Here is a 5,800-nt window from a genome sequence, read left to right as displayed (position 1 = left end):
GAGAAGTGACGCAGACGCATGGCTCACGCGACCGCGTGAAATAGAGGAAATTACAGTGACGCGTTCACGTGCCTAACGCGAACGCATGGATTGGAAACTGCACAAGTGACGCGAAGGCGTGGACGACGCGCACGCGTGGCAAGGCAAGACGCTGGATGACGCGAACGCCTGGATGACGTGCTCACGTGACGTGCGCGATCTGCAGAATCTGCAGAATTTGCTGGGGGCGATTTTGGTCCCTGTTTTTACCCAGTTTTCGGCCCAGAAAAGCATATTAGAGCCAGGGAACATGCAGAGACCGGGGGAGAACATTCATTCGGATAAATTTAGTTTTTAGATCTAATTTTACTCCTCCTCTAGGTTTTTCTCTCTACACATTCATAGTTCTCAGGATTTTTATTTTATTGCTTTTTGGATTGGGATATTGAGAAGAGTTATTGCCTCCACCAAGACTTCATCATTCTAGTTTGTTTTCCTTACTTGTCACTTACTCTTTCATATCCTTACTCTGTTGAGAATTATTATTGGATTATTCTTAGAATTTATTAATACAAGAACTATTTTTATTTTCAATTGATCTTTCGGATTATTATTTATCATGTCTCTCTTTATTTCTCTTCCTTATTTTGTGAAGTTTACATTCATAATGAGCGAGTAGTTCCATAACTTGATTGAGAGATGATTGAAAGGAGAACCTTGAGTTGGAACGATCAAGAGAAAAATTGTAATTGGGTTTATTGTTGGATCAGCCTCTAGTCACTGACACTAGTCCTTCCTAAGGGAGAGGATTAGGACTTGTGAATAGAAGTTGCCTTCCAACTTGCTTGACTTTCCTCTACCTAGTAAAGGATAACTAAGCAGAACAACCTTCAACTATCAATTGATCTTGAGAGAACTCCATCAAGGATAGGGCTTCCAACTAATCTACTCCCGGTCAAGGTTTTTATTTAAATTACATAAATTCTCTGATTTAATTTCCTGTCTATCAAACTCAAACCCTTTTGGAAAACATCTTATTAATAAAAGAGCACATCTTTCTGCAACTCGTTGGGAGACGACCTGGAATTCATACTCCCAGTATTTTAATTCTAATCTTGTAACAACCCTTCTAAATTGATAAACAGAATTTTGGTTGGTTGAGAACTATACTTGCAACGCATCTCTTATAATAATTTCTTAACTCGCCAATTTTCGCCACGTCAGACATATAATGTCGAAGGGAGGTATAGAAGTGGATATTGCTAAGATAGTAGTATTAGAGTGGAAACAACCTAAGATAGTTACTGAGATTCAGAGTTTCCTCAAACTAGCGGGATATTATCGAAGGTTCATCAAAGGATTTTCATAGTTGCCTTTACCACTAATTCAACTCACCAGGAAAGAGGTACCCTTTGTTTGGATGGATGAATGTGAGGAAAGTTTCAAGACTCTAAAGGAAAGGTTGACAACAACACCGATGTTAATTCTGGCAGAACCCCAAGGACCATTGATGAGCGGATAATTTATACGCTTTTTGGCATTGTTTTTAGTATGTTTTTAGTAGGATCTAGTTACTTTTAGGGATGTTTTTATTAGTTTTTATGTTAAATTCACATTTCTGTACTTTACTATGAGTTTGTGTGTTTATCTGTAATTTTAGGTATTTTCTGGCTGAAATTGAGGGACTTGAGCAAAAATCAGATTCATAGGTTGAAGAAGAACTGCTGATGCTGTTGGATTCTGACCTCCCTGCACTCAAAGTGAATTTTCTAGAGCTACAAAACTCCAAATGGTGCGCTCTCAACGGCGTTGGAAAGTAGACATCCAGGGCTTTCCAGCAATATATAATAGTCCATATTTTGCTCGAGTTTAGATGATGCAAAAGGGCGTTGAACTCCAGTTCTACGCTGTAGTCTGGAGTTAAACGCCAGAAACACGTCACGAACCAGAGTTGAACGCCAAAAACATGTTACAACTTGGCGTTCAACTCCAAAAGAAGCCTCTGCACGTGTAAAATTCAAGCTCAGCCCAAGCACACACCAAGTGGGCCCCGGAAGTAGATTTATGCATCAATTACTTACTTCTGTAAACCCTAGTAGCTAGTTTAGTATAAATAGGACTTTTTACTATTGTATTTAGGAGATATATAGGATTTTTAGTTTATCCTTGGATCATATTGATCACGTTGGGGGCTGGCCATTCGGCCATGCCTGAACCTTCATCACTTATGTATTTTCAACGGTAGAGTTTCTGCACTCCATAGATTAAGGTGTGGAGCTCTGCTGTTCCTCATGATTTAATGCAAAGTACTACTGTTTTTCTATTCAATTCAACTTATTCCGCTTCTAAGATATCCATTCGCACCCAAGAACATGATGAATATGATGATTATGTGACGCTCATCATCATTCTCACTTATGAACGCGTGCCTGACAAACACTTCCGTTCTACATGCAAACAAGCTAGAATGAGTATCTCTTAGATATCTAATACAGAGGACCGAGTCCAAGATATTAGAATCTTCGTGGTATAAGTTAGAACCCATGGATGGCCATTCCTGAGATCCGGAAAGTCTAAACCTTGTCTGTGGTATTCCGAGTAAGATCTGGGAAGGGATGGCTGTGACGAACTTCAAACTCGCGAGTGCTGGGCGTAGTGACAGACGCAAAAGGAGGGTGAATCCTATTCCAGTATGATCGAGAACCTCCAGATAATTAGCCGTGCCGTGACAGAGCATTTAGACTTTTTTCACAGAGAGGATGGGATGTAGCCATTGACAACGGTGATGCCTTACAGAAAGCTTACCATGAAAAGGAGTAGGAATGATTGGATGAAGACAGCAAGAAAGCAGAGGTTCAGAGGAACGAAAGCATCTCTATATGCTTATCTGAAATTCTCACCAATGATTTACATAAGTATTTCTATCTTTATTTTCTGTTTATTTATTATTATTATTATTCGAAAACTCCATAACCATTTGATATCCGCCTGACTGAGATTTACAAGATGACCATAGCTTGCTTCATACCAACAATCTCCGTGGGATCGACCCTTACTCATGTAAGGTTTATTACTTGGACGACGCAGTGCACTTGCTGGTTAGTTGTACGAAGTTGTGAAACAGATATAAGATCATGAACGTGCGTATTGAGTTTTTAGCACCGTTACCAAGGAATGGAATGATCACGATTTCGCACACCAAGTTTTTGGCACCGTTGCCGGGGATTATTCGAGTTTGGACAACTGACGGTTCATCTTGTTGCTCAGATTAGGTAATTTTCTTTTTGTTTTATTTTCAAAAAAAAAATTTCTTCAAAAATCTTTCAAAAAAATTTTTCCCTTTGTTTTCGAAAATTATTTTAAAATTTTTAAGAATGAATTCTAAAAGTTTCAAAATGGTATGCTGAAGTTTGGCTGGCCATCAAGCTTTAGACTAACTTGGTATGATTCCTAGGATCTTGATTGAGGACTTTGAATTCATTATTTCCTTTTTCCTATATGTTTTCAAAAAAAAAAAATTAATAAAATCATAAAAATCAAAAATATTTTATGTTGTTTGTTTGAGTCTTGAGTCAATTTTTAAGTTTGGTGTCAATTGCATACTTTTATTTTTCTAAAAATTTTCGAAAATTCATGCATTCATAGTGTTCTTCATGATCTTCAAGTTGTTCTTGGTAAGTCTTCTTGTTTGATCTTCATATTTTCTTGTTTTGTGTCTTTCCTTGTTTTTCATATGCATTTTTAACTTGTTAGTGTCTAATTATTGAAAATCTCTAAGTTTGTTGTCTTGCATGTTTTTCTTTCATTAAAAATTTTTAAAAATAAGTTCTTGGTGTTCATCTTGACATTCAAAGTGTTCTTGGTGTTCATCTTGACATTCATAGTGTTCTTGCATGCATCACATGTTTTGATCCAAAATTTTCATGCATTGAGTCAATTTTGTGTTTTTCTCTTTCATCATTAAAAATTCAAAAATCAAAAAAATATCTTTCCCTTTTTTCACTCATAAATTTTCGAAAATTTGAGTTGACTTTTTCAAAACTTTTTAAAATTTAGTTGTTTCTTATGAGTCAAATCAAATTTTCAATTTGAAAATCCTATCTTTTTCAAAATCTTTTTCAAAAATTAAATCTTTTTTATTTTTCTTATTTATTTGTGAAAAATTTAAAAATATTTTTCAAAAAAACTTTTTCTTAATTTTATCTCATAATTTTCAAAAATATTATCAACAATTAATGTTTTGATTCAAAAATTTCAAGTTTGTTACTTGCTTGTTAAGAAAGATTCAAACTTTAAGTTCTAGAATCATATCTTGTGATTACTTGTGAGTCAAATCATTAATTTTGATTTTAAAAATTCAAATCTTTTTCAAAACTAATTTTAATCATATCTCTTCAAAAATATATTTTTATCCTATCTTTTTCAAAATCATATCTTTCTAATCATATCTTTTCATATCATATCTTTTTCAAATATCTTTTCTAACTTCTTATCTTCTTATCTTTTAAAAATTGATTTTCAAAATTTGTTTCAACTAACTAATTAACTTTTTGTTTGTTTCTTATCTCTTTTAAAACTACCTAACTAACTATCCCTCTCTAATTTTCGAAAATACCTCCCTCTTTTTCAAAAATTCTTTTTAGTTAATTAATTGTTTAAATTTTAATTTTAATTCTCGTTTAATTTTTGAAAATCATCAACTTCTTTTCAAAAATTAATTTTCGAAATTCCCTCTCCCTCATCTCCTTCTATTTATTTATTCATCTACTAACACTTCTCTCCTATCCAAAAATTCTAACACCACCTCCCTCTCTGTGTTCGAGTTTTTCCTCTTCTCCTCTTTACATTACATTCTTTTCTTCTTCTACTCACACAAAGGAACCTCTCTCCACTGAGGCAAAGAGGATTCCTATTATTTTCTGTTTTCTTCTTTTTCATATGAGCAGGAGCAAGGACAAGAACATTCTTGTTGAAGCAGATCCTGAACCTGAAAGGACTCTGAAAAAGAAACTAAGAGAAGATAAAATACAATAATCCAGAGACAACCTTACAAGAATTTTTGAACAGGAAGAGGAGATGGCAGCCAAAAATAATAATAATGCAAGGAGGATGCTTGGTGACTTCACTGCACCTAATTCCAATTTACATGGAAGAAGCATCTCCATCCCTGCCATTGGAGCAAACAACTTTCAGCTGAAACCTCAATTAGTTTCTCTGATGCAGCAGAACTGCAAGTTTCATGGACTTCCATCTGAAGATCCTTTTCAGTTCTTAACTGAATTTTTGAAGATCTGTGATACTGTTAAGACCAATGGGGTTGATCCCGAGGTCTACAGGCTCATGCTTTTCCCTTTTGCTGTAAGAGACAGAGCTAGAATATGGTTGGACTCTCAACCCAAGGATAGCCTGAACTCTTGGGATAAGCTGGTCACAGCTTTCTTAGCCAAGTTCATTCCTCCTCAAAAGCTCAGTAAGCTTAGAGTGGATGTTCAAACCTTCAGACAGAAAGAAGGTGAATCCCTCTATGAAGCTTGGGAGAGATACAAGCAACTGACCAAAAAGTGTCCTTCTGACATGCTTTCAGAATGGACCATCCTGGATATATTCTATGATGGTCTGTCTGAATTAGCTAAGATGTCATTGGATACTTCTGCAGGTGGAACCATTCACCTAAAAAAAACGCCTGCAGAAGCTCAAGAACTTATTGACATGGTTGCTAACAACCAGTTTATGTACACTTCTGATAGGAATCCTGTGAGTAATGGGACGCCTCAGAAGAAGGGAGTTCTTGAAATTGATGCTTTGAATGCCATATTGGCTC

General features: G+C 35.6%; 1 non-coding gene across 1 annotated transcript; it reads right to left on the bottom strand.

Moving 5' to 3' along the window:
- Positions 1–5,451: 5,451 nt before the first annotated feature.
- Positions 5,452–5,559, bottom strand: LOC148571841 (small nucleolar RNA R71). Its single transcript, XR_015908055.1, has one exon. It is a non-coding gene; the product is annotated as a small nucleolar RNA R71 (small nucleolar RNA).
- Between the last annotated feature and the right edge of the window lie 241 nt (positions 5,560–5,800).

This window comes from Arachis ipaensis, chromosome B3, assembly GCF_059453495.1.
Source record: "Arachis ipaensis isolate K30076 ecotype BB chromosome B3, ASM5945349v1, whole genome shotgun sequence".
In the NCBI taxonomy this organism is placed as follows: domain Eukaryota; kingdom Viridiplantae; phylum Streptophyta; class Magnoliopsida; order Fabales; family Fabaceae; genus Arachis; species Arachis ipaensis.
The sequence above is the reverse complement of the archived record's forward strand: the minus strand, read 5'-3'. Positions and strand labels throughout refer to the sequence as shown.